The sequence below is a fragment of the Sylvia atricapilla genome, unplaced genomic scaffold (genome assembly GCF_009819655.1).
Source record: "Sylvia atricapilla isolate bSylAtr1 unplaced genomic scaffold, bSylAtr1.pri scaffold_36_arrow_ctg1, whole genome shotgun sequence".
NCBI classification, from domain to species: domain Eukaryota; kingdom Metazoa; phylum Chordata; class Aves; order Passeriformes; family Sylviidae; genus Sylvia; species Sylvia atricapilla.
In genome coordinates this window covers 7,772-31,667 of record NW_027077149.1, presented here as the reverse complement: position 1 = coordinate 31,667, position 23,896 = coordinate 7,772, and the positions used below count along the sequence as shown (strand labels likewise).

Here is a 23,896-nt window from a genome sequence, read left to right as displayed (position 1 = left end):
ATATGGCTTCTGTTTCAAGCCCTCCACCATCTTTGTTTCCCTCCTCTGGACGGGTTCAAGCATCTCAATGTCCTCCCTAAACTGAGGGGGCCTGAACTGGACACAACACTCGAGGTGTGGCCTGACCAGTGCTGAGTCCAGGGGAAAAATGACCTCCCTGCTCCTGCTGGCCACACAATTCCTGACCCAGGCCAGGATGCCATTGGCCCTCTTGGCCACCTGGGCACACTGCTGCCTCATGTTCAGCCGGCTGCTGACCAGAGCCCCCAGGTCCCTTTCCTCCTGGGCACGGTCCAGCCACACCGTCCCCAGCCTATAACGCCACAGGGGATTATTGTGGCCAAAGTGCTGGACTCGGCACTTGGACTCATTAAACTTCATCTTGTTTAAGACTCTGCCCATTGATCCAGACATTCTAGATTTGTCTGCAGGGCCATCCTATCTTCAAACAGGTCAACACACTCTCCCAGTTTAGTGTCATCCACAAATTTACTAATGAAAGATTCAATACCCTCATCCATGTCATCAGTGAAAATACTGAGCAGAGCTGGCCCCAGCACAGACCCCTGGGGGACAGCACTGGTGCCTGGCCGCCAGCTGGATGCAGCACCATTCACCACCACTCCCTGGGCCCGGCCATGCAGCCAGTTCCTAACCCAGCCAAGAGTGCTCCTTTCCAAGCCCCGGGCTGCCAGCTTATCAAGGAGTGTGCTCTGGGAGACAGTGTCCAAAGCCTTGCTGAAGTCCAAATAGACAACATCCACAGCCCTTCCTGCATCCACCAGGCAAGACACTTGGTCATAAAAGGAGATCAGGTTGGTCAAACATGACCTACCCCTCCTAAACCCATGCTGGCTGGGCCTGAGACCCTGGCCATCCTGTAGGTTCTGCGTGATGATGCTCAGTATAAACTCTTCCATTATCTTGCCAGGTACTGATGTCAGACTGACTGGTCTATAGTTACTGGGATCCTCCTTCCCACCCTTTTTGTGAATGGGTGTCACACGTGCCAGTTTCCAATCATCTGGAACCTTACCAGTAATGTATTTGTAGAAACATTTTTTATTATCCTTTACAGAAGTCACCATTCTAAGTTCAAACTGAGCTTTGGCCTCCCTAATTTTTTCCCTACATGCTCTAGCAGCCCCCTTAAACACTTCCTGAGGGATCTGACCCTCCTTCTAAAAATGATACATCCTCTTTTCATTCCTGACTTCATCCAAAACCTCCTTGCCTATCCAGGCTGGGCGTTTGCCTCATTGACTCCTCTTCCGGCACACAGGGACAGTCTGTTCCTGTGCCCTCAAAATCTCTGTTTTGAAGAACACCCAGCTTTCCTGAACTCCTTTGTTTTTAAGGGCTGCTTGCCAAGGAACTCTCTGAATAAGTCTTCTAAATAGGCCAAAGTCTGCCCTCTGGAAGTCCGATGTGAGAGTCTTATTGGTGTTTCTCCTCATTTCACCAATTACTGAGAACCCTATAATTTCATGATCACTCTGCCCTAGTCGTCCCCAACCACCATATCTCCCACCAGCCCATCACTATTTGTGAACAACAGATCTAACGTAGTCCCTCCCCTCGTGGGCTCACCTACCAGCTGTGACAAAAAGTATTATCATCCATGCACTCTAAAAATTTCCTCTTTTCTGCTGTGTTAAGTTCCCAACAGATATCTGGCAGGTTGAAGTCACCTACAAGAACATGGGCTGATCCTGAAACATTCTCCAGCTGCTTATAGAATAAGTTGTCCACTTCTTTCTCCTGGTTGGGTGGACGATAACAGACTCCCAGTAGGATGTCATCCTTGTTGGCTTTCCCCTTAATCCTTACCCATAGGCATTCAACTCCATCTTCGTTAGTTTCCATATCTATGGCTTCAAAAGTCTTCTTAATATAACCAGCCATCCCTCCACCTCTTCTCCCTTTCCTGTCTCTTCTGAAGAGCTTGTAGCCATCCACTGCAGTGCTCCAGCTTTGTGAGTCATCCCACCATGTTTCTGTGATGGCCACTACATCAGTCAGCTTTGCTGTTGCACCATGATGTGGAGCTCTTCCTGTTTGTTACCCTTGCTGCGTGCATTGATATACACGCACTTCAGCTGGGCTACTGATTTCACCCCTAACTCAGGCTTAGCCCCCTTGGGCCTGCTTCCAGGCAGCCCAGCTGCATCTCTTCCCCACTTCAAACCTAGTTTAAAGCCCTCTCAACAAGGTCTGCCAGCTCATGAGCTAAAAAGCTTCAACCTTAAAGAGAGATGTATGCCATCTGGTTTCAACAGAGCAGATGCCGTGAAAGTTGCCCCATGATTAAAGAATCCAAAATTTTGTCAATGACACCAACCTTTAAGTCACTTGTTAATGATGTGAGTTCTCCTATTTCTTTCATCATTTTTCTCCACCATCAAAGGGACGGAGCAGAAAACTACCTGGGTCCCTGTCTTATCAACCACTTGACCCAGCGCCCTAAAGTCCCTTTTAATTGTCTTGACACTCCTCTTTTCTCATCACTGCCAGCCTGGAATATCAGCAGTGGGTAGTAATCAGTGGGCTGAATCAGCCCAGCAAGTCTTTCAGTGATATTCCGTACCCAGGCCCTAGGCAGGCAGCAGACTTCCCTGTGGGATGGATCCAGGTGACATATGGGGCCCTCTGTTCCCTTCAGAAGGGAGTCATCTACTACGATTACCCTTCTTTTCTTTTTGATGTTAGAGGTGGAGATCCATCTTACAGATGAATCAAAATTAAAATTGGGAGGCTCACTGGACAGATAATTTCCCTCTAAATCACCTAAATCATCTGGCTGGCTCTCTAGATCCCAGGCCTCATACTCATTCTGAAGTGGCACCTGGCTAGGGGATGAAGGTTGGGAGGAGTTTTTATTATTACCTCCCCAAGCAGGGACCTTTTTCCACTCCCCTTCATCTACCAGGTACTGTTCTATCGGCTGGGAGTGGGAGGCATATGAGTCCTCTGAATCTAGATGGGCCTCCCTTAAAGATGGAAGGCCTGAATTCCACCAGTCTATTTCCCTTTCACTTTCCCTGATGCGCCTTAATCATTCAATTTCTTGCCTAAGCTTGGCCACCAGTGAAAGGAGGTCATTCACTACTCATACCTCAGGCACACCTCCTTCACATCATCCCCTGGAACAACCAATAAGCTCAAACACTCTGGGCAGAAATGGGTTTGTACAGACACATCCTTTTTGGAGGGCTCCACTTGGTCACATACACTGGTACCAAGCACAGTTTTGACCGTGTTGAAACAATTACTAACAGAAACCCCAAGACCAACCAGCCAGTAGAAATACCTCAAACAACACACACCACAGCACACCTTACAAGCAAGAGAACTAGCAACCCTGTCTGCTTGTCCTGCCTGCGCAAACTGCTGTGGCCACGCCCCAGAGACCTGCCACGCCCCTGTTTGCCCCCTCCTGCTCGCTGCACTCCGGGTCACCCTAGACCTCTAGTGCTCCCTAGAGAACTCTTATAATGGACCACTCACTCATCAACTAGGGAAGCTCCACCCCTCGCTCCTGAATGACACACAACTTCCATAGGAAGAGAAGCCCAAAGCCCCAGTGCTTTGGTGGTAGATCACCAGAGGTGATCTGGTGGCCAGACGTGGCCCCCAGGAGGCCAAGCCGGACAGACTTTTCTTTCCTGGAAGCTTTTAGCTGAAAGCAATCCTTGGATATACAGAATTTTGGAGGCCAAATCTCAGTTTTGGCCATGGGTCCCTGGAAGAGAAGGATAGTTCTTTCCCATAGGAAGGAAAGCATGGAGCCCCAGAGCTCCAGGGGCAGATGGGAAGCAGCCCTGGATATTTCATGGTCAGCTGGAGCTGTCAGACAGCCCCCGGGAGGCCAAGCCAGCCAGACCTGTTCCATGTTCCCTGGTTCCATGGGGAGAGGTAAACAAGGCTGAGGGAGAAGAACGAATCCATCAGAAAGCCAAGCCCAGAGCTGTCCTGAAAAGCATCTCTGGTTGGGGTTGGGCTGGGGTCAGCCACAGCCTCCAGACCCATTTGCTGAGACCAGGTTTGCACCCCCATCCCCCAACCAAGGGTTTTGGGTGTGTGGGGCAACCGCTGCTCAGGGGGAGTGAACACCACCCCCCTGACACAGCCTGGCTCAGCTGTAAAAGCCCGACCCTGGTGTCACGATCTGCTAATGCAAGCGGGAATCATGATGGTTCGTTAACTGATCTCAGAGTGCAAGAAACAACACAGAGGGGATTTCAGTATTCATCAAAACAAATGCACTTTTATTAGTGCCAACATCAAAAGCGATAGAGGGATTTGAAGGGAAACAAAGAATAGTGAGAAAAGAGAAAGAGAGGGTGGATATAGCTACCATCAGAGAGACAAAATCCTCATGGTCCGGCCAATAGATCCATCTTCTTCCGTGGGGTGATCACAAAGTCTTTGGTTAACTTAGAGGTCCTTATAGTCCTTTCCAAAGCAACAGGCAGTTGGCCAAAAGGTGGGGAAATTGATACGGTGTGTTCATTTTGAGAACTCGGAACAGGTCAGCTGCCAGCAAGTACAGTGTTAAGCAGAACAGGTACAGCCATCAGTAAGGGCACTCAATTCACCGTGACTTGCCCATTGTTTCTGCTCAGGTTCTCATGTTCCTATGGAAATGCGTGCTAGGTTTTTCCATTGAACACACCTGCAGGCAACAGTTGGCAAACGTCCCACCTCAGCCAGGCCAGCACTCCTGTGTTGAGGTTTTAGAGTCTTTTTAGGGGTTTCAGTCTCGGTCGTTGACGATGGTCGTGAGGCACATGAGGGATCTTCGGACCATCTCTTACACCATCCCATGACTCAGGATTGTCGTCAAGAGAGCTCCATCAGCAAGGTTCTGTAGTCTTGTGAAGCCTTCAGGACTCGTCCACGTTGGTAGCATATCCCAGAAAACAGAGACACTATAGAGTGTGGGAGAGACGAAAAGGAAAAATAGGAAAAAGGAAATAGAAGCAAAACAAAATCAATCAATATTGATTAGAACAATTTTTCAAAATAATCAAACAACTCACATAAATCAAAAAATATTTAACAAAACACAATCAATATTAATTTAGAACGATTTTTCTTAAAAGCATTTTTCTCTCAATAATCAAGACAAATCACAAAAAAAACCCAAAAACAGTAAACAATATACAATCAATATTAATTAATTAAAACGATTTTCTTCAGATAATCAAAACAAATCACAGAAATCAAAACTAGTTTTTACTAGATTATAACTATGACAGAAATTATTCCAAAAACACATATCTAAATTTTATAATCTATTTATTATTTATAATTATAATTATGGCTTCGCCTTGTGTCAATAATCTTGGGGATGTCCACAGGGGAGTCGACGTTGGTTAAATTGTGTGCATTCATTATTGATGTCAATTGTGTTAACCTTTTCATAATTCTCCAATTCATAATGAATAAGATTGCTGATAAAACTAATCAAAACTAAAATCAAAAGGACTATGATTGGATGACATAATTTGTTCAGGACACTTGTGGCAGTGGGTGACCACCCAAAAGGAGTATCCCACCACCTGTGTTCAGCATCTTTCCTAACGCTTTCCATAACATGATGTATTTTTCTCACATTGTGATGAATAGTTACCCCGGTTTTCTGTCTGTTTTTCTTGATCTTTTCCAAAATATCAGTTAAATCCTGATGAAGCAGCAATTGCTTTACCAAAGTAAGATTCATCCCAATAGGGATCGGCAATAATTTGTGAATCACTGTATAATCGGATTGTAAAAGGTGATAAGAGGTAACTGGAGCTATGTATGAAAAATACATAATACAAAATTCCTGTAATTTTGGTAAAGTTACAAACACAATAATTTGAGTGATTTTTAGTATCCACCACTACATTTTCTACAACTACAGCATCACAAGCAGTTCTAAAGCATGCATACCCATTTCCTATATACACAAGCAGTGTTTCAAAAGACTGGTTAGGGTGAATTTCAAAGTGACAGATATTTTGTTCTGTGTCCAGACAAATATCTTGAACAATAATTGCATTACTTGACAGATGAATCCTTGTTGTTCTCGGACAATACAAGATTCCAAATTAACGGTTTGCCATTTCTCCCCCAATTTGACGGGCCCATTCCCTATGCTTGGAAGGATGGAGAATACATCTGTCATGATTCAATCCTAATGCAATGATGGGAAATACTGAGTGCACTGAGGCATTACGTATGGTTAGTTAACACAAAAGCTGTGACTGTGTTTGTACTGGGGTTGTAAGTAAAATTCACTAAGTTTAAAACCATTGGCATTGTCCCAGATAATTTTCGAAATTTCAGTAGGGAAAATGCCTTCTTCTCCTTATCTTATAATTGAGGCAGAAACTGACTGCATCCACAATTGTGCCTGGATACTGCTGAGAGCCAAAGAAACATTGTTTTGTGTAGCACCAAGTGCATCAATTACCAATTTGTGATTATTCACATTTATCTTTTCCCAATCTGGTAATATGTTTGATAGCAACTACTGATGCATCTCCAAAGCCAATAGGGATAACTGCAGTAGTTGTAATTTGGTCAAATCTCTAATTGTGGCAACCAATGTATTCATTAATCAATACTGTTTAAAATTCCTATTTAAAATATTTATCATGGTTTATATGGCCTTCATGTCCCTCGAAGTTCTCCTGTGAAAAGTAAGCACAACAGAATCTGCCACCAGGAGGCAGAAAATTAGAAAGATGGAAATTATCCAGCGTGTATTTATTCTATACTCTTTCCCTAGAGCATCAAAGACTACCCATGTGTATTTATTCAGAGGGGTTCTTAGCACTAGTGGTACTTCCCCTACACTAGGGAGGTCCACCAAAACTTCCCCTACAGTAGAGAGGTTGTTCAGGGTAACATGCTGGATTGTTGCAATCACTTGGTCCCCATAGTGAGGGAATTCTGCTTGGAGCTGTCGGGCAAAAAGCAGAAGCATCAGTAAACCAAGGATTTGCTGATTGTTCAGGGGAAAAGGGAGGGGTAATGACTGAGGCAGGTTTGTCTTGGATGCCATCCAAATTTCCTGCTTCTTGTATTGCTAGATTTTTCACAGCTCCTTCAGTTACAGAGAAGATGTTACAATAATGTTCAATCTGAGCAAACCACTTCCTTACTGAGGCCCTCTGGGGCACCCCGTCAGGTGGAGGGGTCCCAGTAGTGACTGACTTTTAACGACTTTGAAAGGACCTCTCAAGACAATTGGTTGTTGTGCAATCTTCTCCACTTCTATGAGAGCTAGGCTAACCACAAACAAGCCTTTTTCCCAGGTACTATACCTCTTTCCAGCATCTCTGAAACTACAGGAATAAAAACCAACCGGCCATGTCCGACCATTAGGACCCCACTGCCGTCCTAGCAATCCTGAGGGAGCAAATCCCCATTTCACCTAGAAAGGATCCCCATTTCACCTAGAAAGGATCTATAGGATGAATAGGGCCAAGGGCTTGGTGAGCAGTTGCTTCAAAAACCAGTAATTGCATTGCTTCCTCCTGAAAAGCAGTCCATTCCCATAAGCAAGTGGCTTTGTGGACACTTCCCATAAGTTGGCCGGGGGTACTAACTACAGCTAAAGGGTCTCCCCTTTCCAAAGGATTAATTCCCCCAGCCCAGAAAGCTGCACGCTGTGTCGGGGACCATGTGTAATGTTTGTCTCCTGTTGTTAAGAAAACTCCATGTCCCCAGTATCCACTGGCCTCCTGTTCAGTTAGTTTAATTTGGTCTCCTCCAGTGAGTCTCCTCCACTCGGAAGACATATTCTGTCTCCAATTCTTGTGGTACCCAGCCATATTCTTTCTTTAACTTAGCCAATTCAGTAGCACTATATGGTATTTTTTTAGTTGTCACATGTGGTTCAAAATCTTCATCATTAATGTAAATGTATTCTGTTTTGACCAATGGTCTCATATGAGGGTAGCAGTTTTCCCCACAATTATTTACTAATTTTAATTCTTTGTGGTGGTATATTTCACTTATGTGAAGAGCTTCTTTTTCCTCTGTCTCTTTAAAAGAGTCAGTATTGTTTGAATTCTTAGAATATTCATCTCTCAGGGCAGCCTGTAGCATATGATTTTAATTTCTTTCTTCATCTAATTGTCTTTGCAAAATTTCCACCAAATTTTGAAGAGAATCTATAATTGTTTTTTTCTTCACTACACCGCTTAAAGCGTTATCAATAGCAGTCATAAGACACGCCCCTAAAACTGAACAAACTAGGCCTTTGTCTCGGACAAATCTAAGTTTTGTTTCATGTTGTAAAAAGCATATTCTATCAATCACACTCTCCAGATAAAACCAATTATCCCGTGCCCACTGCTCCTCCTCACAGGAGGTTGTAGCACTGTGTTTTGCTATTAGAGCAAAAAACGCAGTTTTATCTTTTGCACTAGCGTTTTCAGTCATTTTCGGAAGGGACCAAAGACCACTACAGGGAGGTAAGACTTAGTTACACAAACACACAGCTCTTGCTGTCTCCCTTCACTTCCCTGTGTGGGTGAAGAGATCAAGTCTGCCTGGGAGACTCTACTTAGTTACTCACAGTGTTGGGGAATTAGAGTCCTTTAGGGGTTTCAGTCTCTGTCCTTGATGATGGTCATGAGACAGATGAACAATCTGTGCATCGTCTCTTACAGATGACCAAACATCATCGGAGTGAGAGGGACAGACACCCCCAAACCCTGGGAAGGGCTAAGTGTGGGATTTGGGTTGGGGCTGAGGATTTAGGAACGGGGCTGAAATTGGGGCCGGGAGTGGAGTTGGGGCTGAGATTTGGGTTAGAGCTGGGATTGGGGTGAAGGCTAGACGTGGGATTGGCTCTAGCACTGGGGTTGAGATTGAGTCTGGAGCTAGACATGTCTGGGACTGGGATGAGATTAAATACAGGACTGTGAGTGTGTCTACATGTGGAGGGAGATTGAGACCAGGATCACGGTTAGGTTTGGGACTGAGCACGTGCAGAGTGGGACCCAGGGATGTCACTGCAGGATCGCCATGGCATTGTTCCAGCCCTCCTCAGGCACCCCCAAACATGGGGGGAAGCTGGGTGGTCCACAATCCAGGTGCTCCCACTCTGCCCCTCAATACCAGGTGAGCATTCCATGAGGGCAGCCCTGAATGTGACCCTTAGGATTTGGGATCTGCCTTCGCATCTCTGTGGGAGCAGCTACAGACTTGAGGAGAGATTTTTACCCCCTTCATTCCTGTGGAAAGGTGAACCCCAGCTGCCTTTTCCTTCTGATGCCTCCTCATCTCCTCTGCTAAGGATGTCAAACTTACAGGAACAGGAAAACCCTCATTCTGTGTTTCTTTGGGTCTGCAGCCTGGGACATCCAATCAGAACAAAGCACTTTCTTAAAGCCCTGCTGAATGACATCAGGAGAAGGTCTGTGAGAAAGAGGGGAAATTGTATTTTGATAGGAAATAAAAGTTGCACAATTATTTCTTTCTATCCCATTCATTTTCAGTCAGTTGCACTTCTGTTTTCAGAGTGCTATCTTCTCAGTTGATTGGATTTGTGCTCTCCTTTTCCTTCTGCCTTTCTCTGCCTGCTCTGTTTCTCTCTCAGTGTCTCTCTTGAGCCAGGGCAGCTCCCACCTGATTTAATTTAAGACCAGGGGAGCCTGATTTAATTCCCAGTCCAGGAACTAGAACAACCATGGGTGAAGTGATGAAGGCTGGCAGTAAAATGTCACTGTAAGACCGTGCTGCCCTTAGCTTTTGGATCCTTCTTAAAAAATTTGCCTTCAAGGGCAGGAACATCTTTTCCTCATTGGGAACTGGAATTGCAGACCCTGGGTGTGTGTGCCATGGACCCCAGAGGGGCATTTCCCAAAGCTCCCAGGGTGCTGCTCCTGCCGTGCCTCGGAAAGAGCAGTGCAGGGCCAGGGGACAAGGTCCAGCAGCACTGTGGGCCCCCAGAGCAGACATCAAAAGTGGCTTTGCTGGACATTTCCCCTGCCCATCCCTGGGGCTCATTGGGGGCTCCCCTCACCCAGCAACCGGTGCTGCAGCCATGGGGCAGAGGGGGTGGGAAAGGGAGGAAGGTCTCGAGGAAGAAGACGGAGAGAGAAGCAGGAGGAGAAGAAGGAGCAGGAAGAGTGGGAGAGCCAGGCTGTTCACACACCTTCACACTGAGTCTGCAGCACCCTCTGCCCCGGCAGCCTCGCCCCCCAGGATTTGGGGGTGGATTTGGAGAGTGGATTTGAGGGGGGGATTTCGCGGTAGATTTGGAAGGTGGATTTGGGAGGTGGATTTGGGGGGTGGATTTTGAGGTGGATTTGGGGGCTAGATTTCGTGAGTGGATTTGTGGGGTGGATTTCGAGGTGGATTTGGGGACTGGATTACCAAGGTGGATTTGTGGGGTGGATTTCGAGGTAGATTTGAGGGGTGGATTTGGGGGGTGGATTTGGGGGGTGTATTTCGAGGTGGATTTGGGGGCTGGATTAAAACGGTGGATTTGTGGGGTAGATTTCGAAGTGGATTTGTGAGGTGGATTTCAGGGGTGGATTACAAGGGTGGATTTGTGGGATTGGATTACAAGGGTGGATTTTTGGGATTGGATTACAACGGTGGATTTGTGGGCTGGAGTTCGAGATGGATTTGTGAGGTGGATTTAAGGGGTGGATTTGTATGTGGATTTGGGGGGTGGATTTCGAGGTAAATTTGGGAGGTGGATTTGGGGGGTGGATTTCAAAGTGGATTTGGGGAGTGGATTTGGGGAGTGGATCTTTAAGGTAGATTTCGAGGTGGATTTGGGGAGGATTACAAATGTGGATTTGTGGGGTGGATTTCGAAGTGGATTTGTGAGGTGGATTTCGGGGGTGGATTACAAGGGTGGGTTTGGGGGTGGATTTGGGGGGTGGATTTCGAGGTAGATTTGGGGGCTGGATTTGGGAGGTGGATTTGGGGTTTGGATTTTGTAGGGGATTTGGGGGGTGGATTTGCGGGGTGGATTACGAGGGATGGTTTGGGGGTGGATTTGTGGGGTGGATAACGTGGGTGGATTTGGGAGGTGAATTTGGGGAGTGGCTTTCAGGGGTGGATTTCGTGATAGATTTGGGGGTTGGATTTGGTAGGTGGATTTGGGGAGTGGATTTGTGGGGTGGATTTCAAGGTGGATTTGGGGACTGGATTACAAAGGTGGATTTGTGGGCTTGATTTCCAGCTGGATTTGTGGGGTGGATTTCGAAGTGGATTTGCGGGGTGGATTTAGGGGGTTGTTTTGGGGGTGGATTTGAGGGGTTTATTTGGGGGGTGGATTTTGAGGTGGATTTGGGGGGTGGATTTGGGGAGTGGATCTTTGGGGGAGATTTCGGGGTGGATTTGGGGGCTAGATTGCAACGGTGGATTTGTGGGATGGATTTCGATGAGGATTTGTGGGGTGGATTTGAGTGGTAGATTTGGGGGCTGGATGTGGGTGTTGTATTTGGGGAGTGGATTTCCATATGGTTGAGGAGGGTGGATTTGTGAGGTGGATTTGGGGGGTGGATTTGGGAGGTGGATTTGGGGGCAGATTTCGAGGTGGATTTGGGGTGTCTATTTAGAGGTGTATTTGTGGTTGTGGATTTGGGGAGTGGATTTGTGGGGTGGATTTCGAGGTGGATTTGTGGGCCGGATTTAGGGGGTGGATTTAAGGGTGGATTTGGGGGGTGGATTTTGAGGGGGATTTGTGGGTTGGATTTCGGAGTTGTATTTGGGGGGTGGATTTGGCGGGTGGATTTGGGGAGTGGATTTGTGGGGTGGACTTCGAGGTGGATTTTGGGACTGGATTGCAATGGTGGATTTGTGGGGTGGATTTCGAGGTGGATTTGAGGGGTCGATTTAGGGGGTAGATTTGGGGCTGGATTTGTGGGCTGGATTTGGGGGTGGATTTTGAGGTGGATTTGGGGGACTGATTTGGGAGGTGGATTACGAGGGTGGAATTGGAGGTGAATTTGGGGGGTGGATTACAAGAGTGGGTTTGGGGGGTGGATTTTGCTGTGGATTTGGGGGGTGGATTTCGGGGACTGGATTTGTGGAGTGGATTTCGAGGTGGATTTGGGGGCTGGATTACAAAAGTGGATTTGTGGGGTGGATTTCGAGGTAGATTTGGGGAGTGGATATGGAAGGTGCATTTGGGGGGTTGATTTTGAGTTGGATTTGGGGTGTGGATTTGGGGAGTAGAGTTGTGGGGTGGATTTCGAGGTGGATTTGGGAACTGGATTACAAAGGTGGATTTGTTGGGTGGATTTCGAGGTGGATTTGTGGGGTGGATCTAGGGGTTGGATTTCGGTGTTTATTGGGGGGTGGATTTGAGGGTTGGCTTTCAAGGTGGACCTGGGGGGTGGATTACAAAGGTGGATTTGTGGGGTGGATTTCGAGGTGGATTTGGGGGGTGAATTTGGTGTGTGGTTTACGACGTTGGGTTTGGTGGGTGGATTTGGGGAGTGGATTTGTGGGGTGGATTTGGGGGTGGATTTGGGGGTTGGATTTGTGGGTTGGATTTCGAGGTGGATTTGGGGGGTGGAATTGGGAGGTGGATTTGGTTGGTGGTTTTCGAGGTGGATTTGGGGGCTGGATTACAAAGGTGGATTTGTCGGGTGGATTACGAGGTGGATTTCTGAGATGGATTTAGTAGGTGGATTTGGGGGTGCATTTGGAGAGTGGACTTGGGGGATGGATTTCGAGGTAGATTTGTGGGGTGGATTGCGAGGGTGGGTTTGGGGGATGGATTTCGAGGGGGATTTGGGGAAGGGATTACAAAGGTGGATTTGTGGGGTGGATTTCGAGGTGGTCTTGTCGGGTGGATTTAGTGGGTGGATTTGGGGGTGGATTTGGGGGGTGGATTTCGAGGTGGATTTGGGGGCTGGATTACAAAGGTGGATTTGTGGGGTGGATTTCGAGGTGGATTTGTGGGCGGGATTTCCGGGGTAGATTACGAGGGTGGGTTTGGGGGTGGATTTTGTGTGTGGATTAGGAGTGTGGATTTGGTGGGTGGATTTGGGGAGTGGATCTTTAACGTAGATTTCGAGGTGCATTTAGAGAGGCTTACAAATGTGGATTTGTGGGGTGGATTTCGAGTGGATTTGTGAGGTGGATTTCGGGGGTGGATTACAAGGGTGGGTTTGGAGGGGTGGATTTGGGGGGTGGATTTCGAGGTGGATTTGGGGGCTGGATTTGGGAGGTGGATTTGGGGTTCGGATTTCGTAGGGATTTGGGGGGTGGATTTGTGGGGTGGATTTAGGGGGTGGATTTGGGAGGTGAATTTGGGGAGTGGATTTCAGGGGTTGGATTTCGTGATAGATTTTGGGGTTGGATTTTCGTAGGTGGATTTGGGGAGTGGATTTGTGGGGTGGATTTCGAGGTGGATTTGGGGACTGGATTACAAAGGTGGATTTGTGGGGTGGATTTCGAGGTGGATTTGTGGTGGCATTTCGAAGTGGATTTGTGGGGTGGATTTAGAGGGTTGTTTTGGGGGTGGATTTGAGGGCTTATTGGGGGGTGGATTTGAGGTGGATTTGGGGGGTGGATTTGGGGAGTGGATCTTTGGGGTAGATTCCGGGTGGATTTGGGGGATAGATTGCAACAGTGGATTTGTGGGATGGATTTCGATGGGGATTTGTGGGGTGGATTTTCAGTGGTAGATTTGGGGGCTGGATGTGGGTGTTGTATTTGGGGAGTGGATTTCCATATGGTTGAGGAGGGTGGATTTGTGAGGTGGATTTGGGGGGTGGATTTGGGAGGTGGATTTGGGGAGTGGATTTCGAGGTGGATTTGGGGTGTCTATTTAGAGGTGTATTTGTGGTTGTGGATTTGGGGAGTGGATTTGTGGGGTGGATTTCTAGGTGGATTTGTGGGCTGGATTTATGGGGTGGATTTAAGAGTGGATTTGAAGGGTGGATTTGTGGGTTGGATTTCGGAGTTGTATTTGGGGGGTGGATTTGGCGGGTGGATTTGGGGAGTGGATTTGTGGGGTGGATTTGAGGGGTCGATTTAGGGAGTAGATTTGGGGCTGGATTTGTGGGCTGGATTTGGAGGTGGATTTTGAGGTGGATTTGGGGGGTGGAACTCGAGGTGGATTACGAGGGTGGAATTGGAGGTGGATTTGAGGGGTGGATTACGAGAGTGGGTTTGGGGGGTGGACTTTGCTGTGGATTTGGGGGGTGGATTTGGGGACTGGATTTGTGGAGTGGATTTCGAGGTATATTTGGGGGCTGGATTACAAAAGTGGATTTGTGGGGTCGATTTTGATGTGATTTGAGGGTGGATTTGGGGGGTGGATTACGAGAGTGGGTTTGGGGTGTGGATTTTGCGGTGGATTTGGGGGGTGGATTTGGGGACTGGATTTGTGGAGTGGATTTCGAGGTGGATTTGGGGGCTGGATTACAAAAGTGGATTTGTGGGGTGTATTTGGGGAGTGGATTTGGGGGGTGGATTTCGCGGTAGATTTGGGGGATGGATTTGAGGAGTGGATTTGTGGGATGGATATCGAGGTGGATTTGGGGGATGGATTTCGGGAGTGGATTACGAGGGTGGATTTCGGGACTGGATTTGGCGTGTGGATTTAGGGTGTGGATTTGGCGGGTGGATTTGGGGGGTGGATGTCGAGGTGGATTTGGGGGGTGGATTTGGGAGGTGGATTTGGGTAGTGGATTTCGTGGTGGATTTGGAGAGTGAATTTGGGGAGTGGATATTTCGGGTAGATTTCGAGGTGTATTTGGGGGCTGGATTACAAAAGTGTATTTGTGAGGTGGATTTGGAGGTGGATTTAGGGGGTGGATGTCGGGGTGGGGATTACAAGGGTGGGTTTGGGGGGTGGACTTGGGGGTGGATTTGGGGGGTGGATTTCGCGGTGGATTTTGAGGTAGATTTGGGGGTTGGATTTGGGAGGTGGATTTGAGGGTTGGATTTCGAAGTGGAGTTCTGGGGTGGATTTGGGGGGTGGATCTTTGGGGTAGATTTCTAAGTGGATTTGGGGGCTGGATTACAAAAGTGGATTTGTGGGGTAGATTTTGAGGTGGATTTGGGGGGTGGATTTTTGGGGTGGATTACGGGGGTGGGTTTGGGGGTTTGATTTGGGGGGTGGATTTGGGGGTTGGATTTCGACGTGGATTTGTGGTGTGGATTTGTGGGTTGGATCTTTGGGGTAGATTTCGAGGTGGATTTGTGGGCGGGATTTCCGGGGTAGATTACGTGGGTGGGTTTCGGGGGTGGATTTTGTGTGTGGATTAGGAGTGTGGATGTGGTGGGTGGATTTGGGGAGTGGATCTTTAAGGTAGATTTCGAGGTGCATTTAGGGAGGATTACAAATGTGGATTTGTGGGGTGGATTTCGAGGTAGATTTGTGAGGTGGATTTCGGGGGTGGATTACAAGGGTGGGTTTGGGGGGTGGATTTGGGGGGTGGATTTCGAGGTAGATTTGGGGCTGGATTTGGGAGGTGGATAACGTGGGAGGATTTGGGAGGTGAATTGGGGGAGTGGCTTTCAGGGGTGGATTTCGCAATAGATTTGGGGGCTGGATTTGGTAGGTGGATTTGGGGAGTGGATTTGTGGGGTGGATTTCGAAGTGTATTTGCGGGGTGGATTTAGGGGGTTGTTTTGGGGGTGGATATGAGGGGTTTATTTGGGGGGTGGATTTTGAGGTGGATTTGGGGGTGGATTTGGGGAGTGGATCTTTGGGGGAGATTTCGGGGTGGATTTGGGGGCTGGATTACAATGGCAGATTTTTCGGGTGGATTTCAATGGGGATTTTTGGGGTGGATTTGAGTGGTAGATTTGGGGGCTGGATGTGGGTGTTGTATTTGGGGAGTGGATTTCCATATGGTTGAGGAGGGTGGATTTGTGAGGTGGATTTGGGGGGTGGATTTGGGAGGTGGATTTGGGGGCAGATTTCGAGGTGGATTTGGGAGGTCGATTTAGAGGTGTATTTGTGGTTGTGGATTTGAGGAGTGGATTTGTGGGGTGGATTTCTAGGTGGATTTGTGGGCTGGATTTAGGGGGTGGATTTAAGGGTGGATTTGGGGGGTGGATTTGAGGAGTCGATTTGGGGGGTGGATTTTGAGGGGGATTTGTGGGTTGGATTTCGGAGGTGGATTTGGTGGGTGGATTTCAGGAGGTGGATTTGGGGAGTGGTTTTGTGGGGTGGACTTCGAGGTGGATTTTGGGACTGGATTGCAATGGTGGATTTGTGGGGTGGATTTCGAGGTGGATTTGAGGGGTCGATTTAGGGGGTGGATTTGGGGCTGGATTTGTGGGCCGAATTTGGGGGTGGATTTTGAGGTGGATTTGGGGGATGGATTTGGGAGGTGGATTTGGGGGGTGCATTTCGAGGTGGATTTGGGGGGTGGATTTTGGGAGTGGATCATTAGGGTAGATTTCGAGGTGGATTTGGGGGCTGGATTACAAAGTGGGATTGCGGGGTTGATTTCGAGTTGGATTTGGGAGGTGGATTTGGGGGGTGGATTACGAGGGTGGGTTTGGGTGGTGGATTTGGGGGGTGGAGTACGAAAGTGGATTTGCGGGGTGGATTTCCGGAGTTTATTTGGTGGGTGGATTTCGAGGTAGATTTGGGGTCTGGGTTTGGGAGGTGGATTTGGAGGGTGGATTTTGAGATGGATTTGGGGGGTGGATTTGGGGAGTGGCTTTGTTGGGTGGATTTCGAGGTGGATTTGTGGGGTGGATTTAGGGGGTGGATTTGCGGGTGGATTTGGGGGGTGGATTTGAGGAGTGGATTTGGCGGGTGGATATCGAGGTGGATTTGGGGGGTGGATTTGGGGTGTGGATTCGTGGAATGGCTTTCTAGGTGGATTTTGGGACTGGATTACAAAGGTGGATTTGTTGGGTGGATTTCGAGGTGGATTTGTGGGATGGATTTACGGGTTGGTTTTGGGTTGGATTTGGGGGGTGGATTTGGGGGGTGGATTTTGAGGTGGATTTGGGGGATGGATTTGAGGGGTGCATCTTTGGGGTAGTTTTAGATGTGGAGTTGGGGGCTGGATTACAAATGTGGATTTGTGGGGTGGATTTCGATATGGATTTGGTGGGTGGATTTTGGGGGTGGATTTCGAGGTGGATTTGGGAGGTGGATTTGTGGAGTGGATCTTTGGGGTAGATTTCGAGGTGGATTTTGGGTCTTGGTTACAAAGGTGGGTTTGTGGGATGGATTTGGGGAGTGGATTACGAGAGTGGGTTTGGAGGGTGGATTTGGGGGCTGGATTATGAGAGTGGATTTGGGGGGTGGATTTGAAGAGTGGATTTTGGGGTGTGGATTTCACGGTAGATTTGGGGGGTGGATTTGGGAGGTGGATTTGGGAGGTGGATTTTCAGTTGCATTTGGGGGGTAGATTTGGGGAGGTGGATTTGGGGGCTGGATTACAAAGGTGGATTTGGGGACTGGATTACAAAGATGGATTTGAGGGGTAGACTTCGAGGTGGATTTAGGGGTGGATTTTGCGGTGGAGTTGGGGGTGGATTTGTCGGATGGATTTCGAGGTCGATTTGGGGACTGGATTACAGAGGTGGTTTTGTGGGGTGGATTTCGAAGTGGATTTGTGAGGTGGATTTCGGTTGTGGTTTACGAGTGTCGGTTTGGGGGGTTGATTTGGGGATGGATTTTGAGGTAGATTTCAGGGGTGGATTTGGGAGGTGAATTTGGGGTTTGGATTTTTTGAGATGGATTTGGGGGGTGGATTTGCGAGGTGGATTACGAGGGATGGTTTCGGCGTGGATTTGTGTGGTGGATAACGTGGGTGGATTTGGGAGGTGAATTTGGGGAGTGGCTTTGAGGGGTGGATTTCGTGGTAGATTTGGGGGTTGGATTTCGTAGGTGGATTTGGGGAGTGGATTTGTGGGGTGGATTTCGAGGTGGATTTTGGGGACTGGATTACAAAGGTGGATTTGTGGGGTGGATTTCCAGCTGGATTTGTGGGGTGGATTTCGAAGTGGATTTGCGGGGTGGATTTAGGGGTTGTTTTGGGGGTGGATTTGAGGGGTTTATTTGGGGGGTGGATTTTGAGGTGGATTTGGGGGGTGGATTTGGGGAGTGGATCTTTGGGGGAGATTTCGGGGTGGATTTGGGGGCTAGATTACAAATGGTGGATTTGTGGGATGGATTTCGATGGGGATTTGTGGGGTGGATTTGAGTGGTAGATTTGGGGGCTGGATGTGGGTGTTGTATTTGGGGAGTGGATTTCCATATGGTTGAGGAGGGTGGATTTGTGAGGTGGATTTGGGGGGTGGATTTGGGAGGTGGATTTGTTAGCGAGGGAGAAACGCATAGCCATCGGAATTATTATGAGGTGCTTTATTGAAGAGCTCTGGGAGCCGGGGTACAAACCCAAATCCAACTCCAATGAGGGTCCAAGAAGGGCCCCGTATTATACCATTTCCTTACATAACTCTATGTTAATCATTAAACCTACATTGTTCTATTGTATACATCCAAGCATGAATTTTGTAAATATCTTATTTTACAACTCTACTTTGAAATAATAATCATGTTCAGCTACCAAAAATCATTACAATTCGATCATCTATCTTATGATGATTAGGTACAGTTTCACCCAACCTAGTTTCCAATACAAGTCGTCCCAATCTTCTCCTTCTCCCCCCATCCCGATTACCCAGGCCAGAGTTATACTTGATTTGGTACAACAATGAAAGCAACACCTGGTTGCAGTGAAGCGGAGACTCTATTCCCAGCTTCACTGGTAACCGAAATTATTAACCCTATCCTAACATTCCCCCCTTTGAAAGTATTTCACTTTAAATCTACTAAGTGTAAATGCTTTCATTCAGTACAGTCTTTTTATCTTCTATACTGGATGTTCAGCTTCAATTCATGGTTGATGTGGGCTTCATTAGTGCAGATCGGAGGTGCTGAAGGTGCAGTCTTGTCTCGTGCCAGCGCCTTCATTATTGTTCTGTTCCAGGATGTTCTTCTTTGTATTTCTCCTTTTAGGATCCTATAAATTAACCAAATCACTAGAAACATAATCAGTAAAATTATTAAATTTCAAGAATAGATTCACCCATGAATTAATATTCAATTCTAATACTTTAAAAACTTTGTCTAACCAAGTAGTAGCTAAATCTTTTTGTTCCTCTTGTACCTCATGTTCTATTTGTCCTAACTGGCTAATATCATGTTCTATATTTGTTGTTACATTTGGGATGTGGATGCAGCAATGGTCAATTCGTCCTTTTAAATATCCACACACTCCATGTTCTTTCAGGAGTAAACATATCTAAGGCCAATCGATTTTGTAAAGTCATTTTGGTAGTAGCTTGTAACTGCATATTTAGTTCACTAAATCCTTCTTGTGCAACTCTTGCTAATCTGTTTACCTGACCTGTGATCTTATACAGCATTTCCTTATTTCGATTAATTTGTAATAGGACCAAACAGAGATTCCAGGGCCCACCCGAATTTTATTCCACTAGAGGGTTCTTGCCAGGTGTCATCTTGATTTTGATAATTCGAGACACCTCGTTTGTTCCTATCTGCAGGAGCTCACGGCTCCCATTAAATGGGGACTTTTTCCAGATTGGGCATAAGGTGGGGAGACCCAGAGTGATTTCCTTTACCTCCCCGTCTACTGGCAAGTGTGTTGTCCAAGCACCATCACTTGTTGCCCACACAAACTGCCCTGGACTTCGGACTGTACTCTTACTACATCCTACTATGATCCTGGGTGCGATTTTGCCCTGTTTGTGTTTGATTCCTCTGCAAGCACAACCAACTTGCAAGGCTACAGTCAAAGGTGACCATTGTTTTTACCTCCAGGTCGTCAGAGGTGCAGTCATAAATCTTATCACATGTCCCACCAATTTACTTTTGCTGTTTCTTTTCTGCTAGCAGTACCAGTGTTTTACTATCGCTGGATCTGTTTCATTTTCAGGGCCTTTCTATTTAATGCACCAAGGAGTGCTTGCTATATATTGAAACTTCTGAAATATACCCACAGACCATGCACTATCTTAGGGTTTTAATTGTTTCCACTTCTTTTCTTCACACTTTCACACTAATGGGTTTCCTGTCACATTTTCTGTTACCTGTTTACATTTAACTGTTTTGTTCTCTTTTATATTAGGTAGTTTTGATGTTATGATTTCCCAACTTATTGGGTCCTCTGCTGCCTTTGGTATTGGCAGGCAGGCTGTTATTCTAGTGGTGTTTTGCATTTTTGGCAAAGTCTTTGATTAATCCAATCATCACATTTCAGCTTGAATCGTATTAGGAGCTTCTATTACCTGCGTTCCTGTTTGTACCTCTCTCTTCACTTTAGAATGAAGAGCAGTTGGTAGACCTCCGTGCATTCTATATTCCCAAAGTAATTCCTAATGGTAACATTAAAATACATAAAGTTAACATTAACCCCCAAATGAGCATGGTTTCTGACACCATTGAAACAGTTACAGACGTCTTGTCTTCAGCTTTGTTGGTCCTACAGCTTGCGCAGCCCACGACACAGCTCCACGAGGGACTTTCTTCACTCGGGTGTAGTGTACCAAGGTTCCACTCCGGCCACTTTGACAGCTGTAAAGGTGGTTAGTAGTACTTGATGAGGACCAGTCCACTTTTTCTTCAATGGCCCTCCATCCCAGGTCTTGAGGTACACCTTGTCTCTCGGTTTGATGTCGTGGACTGGATTTTCAAGACTCAGTGGTCTATTCTACAGGAGAGCTCTCCGGAGCTGTGCTAAAGTTTTCTTAAGAGACAGAACATAATTATACACATCTTGTTTCCCTGTAACGTGTTACATTTGGATTAGGGTTTGGAGATTCATATGGTCTTCCCATACTATATCTCATAGGAACTGACTGACATTCCACTCCTAGGTTTTATCCGAATCCCCAGCAATGCTATTGGTAATGCTTGTGGCCATTGCAATTTGGCTTCCTGGCATATCTTACTAAGCTGCCTCTTCAATGTCTGGTTCATCCTTTCTACTTGTCCACTTGACTGGGGTCTCCATGGGTGTGGAGGTCTCAAGAGATTCTCAATAATCTACTCACCTCCTGTACCACCCTGGCTATAAAATATGGGCCTCTATCTGATGATATCCCTATAGGCACCCCCAAACCTGGGAATAATCTCCTGTAGTAACCACTTAACTGTTTCCTTTGCTTGATTGGTACAACAGGGAAGGGCTTCTGGCCATCCAGAAAATGTGTCAACCCCTACTATCAAATACTTATATCCTTGAGTTCTGGGTAATTCTGCAAAATCTACCTGTCAATAATCTCTTGGTTTTGTCCCCACCCAAATTCTTCCTAGCTGTGTTTGTCATCTGGCCACTGGATTGTTCTTTAAGCAAATCTCACATTTTGACATTACTGATTTTGCCATTGTTGCATCTGTACCGAGATATATCTCGTTTTAGTGATTTTTTCAATGCCTCTGCACCCCAATGACACTCATTATGTCTTATTTGTAAGATTTCTCTCATTACCAAGGGGGGTACCACTATTTGCCCTTGTGTGGTTACATACCACCCTTCTGCATTCTTCTGTGCCTTCAGCAGATGTGCCAGTCTGTCATCTTCTTTGTGTACTTTGGCTTGGGAGGTAAATTGAATTGAGAGACGTTAAGTTTTGACAGAATCAAGGCCATTGTTTCCTGCACTTCCCGTGCCACCTGACGGGCTGTCCAATCTGCTCTTTGATTCCCTTCACAAATTTTAGAACTGCCCGATTGATGTGCCTTGCAGTGCATGATTGCTACTTGTTTGGGTTTTTGTACTGCGTTTATCAGTTGTAGGACTGCATCTTGATGTTTAATATGTGTTCCTTGGGAGGACAGTAGTCCTCTCTCCTTCCATAATGCTCTGTGTACATGCACTACTCCAAAGGCATATTTTGAGTCAGTCCATATGTTGACTGCTTTCCCCCCTCACTCAGTTCTAATGCTCTGGTTAATGCAATCAGCTCTGCTCTCTGGGCAGATGTATTAGGTGGTAATGCTTTTGCTTCCACTACTGTGTTAATTGTGGTTACCGCACATCCAGCGTATCTCATTCCATTTTCCACAAAGCTGCTTCCATCCGTGAAGAGTTCCCATTCTGGTTGCCCCAGAGGAGTATCTTTCAGGTCTGCTCTGCTGAATAGGTATATTCGATCACCTCTACGCAGTCATGTTCCAGTGAACCTTCTTCAGCTGTAGTACCTAGAAACAAGGCTGGATTCAAAAGGTTAGTTGTTTTTAGTGTCACATCATCCTGCTCGGTCAGGGTTACCTGGAATTTCATCATCCGACTCGGAGAGCCAGTGGCCTCCTTTCTGCTCCAGGACCGTGGTTACCATGTGTGGCACGAAGACATCAATATGTCTTCCCATCGTGAGCTTCCTGGCTTCTTGTATCAGTAGCACAGTAGCTGCCACTGCCCGCAAACATGAGGACCACTTAGCACTTACGTTGTCAAGTTGTTTGGAAAAGTAACCCACCGGCCTTTTCCAACTTCCCAATCGTTGGGTCAGGACTCCCAGTGCCAGGTGCTGCCTCTCATGTACATACAGCTGAAAGTCTTTAGATAAATCAGGTAACCCTAATGCAGGAGCAGTCATCAGTGCTTCCTTCATTTTCTGGAAGGCTTCCTTTGTGGTTTGCCCCAGACGAACAGCTGAGTCTCCTGAGCCTCATATGAGGGTTTTGCAATCAGTCCATAGTCCACGATCTACAGGTGACACCACTGGTCATTCCAAGGAAAATTCGCAGCTCGTGTAGATTCTGGGGCTCTGGAATATCACAAATAGCTTGCATGATTAATACCCAGCCTTCTTTGCCCTTGTGAGATTTCACATCCCAGGTAGATAGCAGTCTGTTGGGCAATCTGGGCTTTTGCTTTGGACCCTTATATCCTCCCATTCCCAAGGAATTTAAAATCTCAGTTGTTACCTTTATGCAGGTTTCTTCTTCAGTAGCAATCAAATATCATTACTATTGGAGCAATAGGTACTGGTCTCTTGGTACCTGTCCTTCTTTAGTCCAGATTTCCAGCTCCTTTGCCAGCTGACTCCTGAATAGGGTCGGGGAGTTTTTTAAAACCTGTCGGTAATCGAGTCCAGGTGAGTTAGGACTTTCTTCCACTTCCAGGATGTTCCCACTCAAAGGCAAATAGGTTTACTATCTTGGTCAAGGGGTATGCAGAAAAAGGCATATTTTAGATCAAATACAGTGAACAATTTATATATCTCGTTTACAGATGCTAACAATGTATGAGGATTGGCCACCACTGGATAAATATCTCTGGTTATCTCACTTATGCTCCTCAAATTCTGTACAAGTCTATACTCACCATTGGGCTTCTTCACTGGGAAGATTGGAGTATTGTATTCTCATTCACATTCTTCTAGAATTTGATATTTTAAAAATTTATCAATAGTCTTTGCTGTCCTTGCCTTGCTTTTGTTTTATAGGGTATGTTTAATCTATACAGCATTTTCTCCTTCTTTCAATTCTACATGTACTGGTTGTGTCAATTTAAATTTTCAGGTACATCCATTTCACATACAGAAGGAATCACTGCATCTTCTACCTCCTTAGGGAATATTAGGGATTGGCTTTTCTTTTATCACTAAAATCTTTCTGTTTTGACTCAGGTATCATTACAAGTTCACCATTCTCAAAAGTAATTACCACTTCAAGCGCCACCCAAAATCATGCCCTAAGAGCGGAATTGGGCACTCAGGCAAATACACGAATTCATGTGTTAAAACATTATTCCCAAAAACTCAAATCTAGGGGTTGCAGGAATGACCGTGGTTTCTTCCTTCCTTGTGGCTCCATGGATTATCAGTCAACTTATTCTCAATTTGCCCTTCCATACAGTTCAATACAGAATGTTATATGTAAAAAGCGTAACCTTCTTTCCTTCTAAACACA

The 23,896-nt window shown here is 46.5% G+C and overlaps 1 pseudogene; it reads right to left on the bottom strand.

The window, feature by feature from the left end:
- Nucleotides 1–7,448: 7,448 nt before the first annotated feature.
- Nucleotides 7,449–8,439, bottom strand: LOC136374938 (uncharacterized; annotated as a pseudogene).
- Between the last annotated feature and the right edge of the window lie 15,457 nt (nt 8,440–23,896).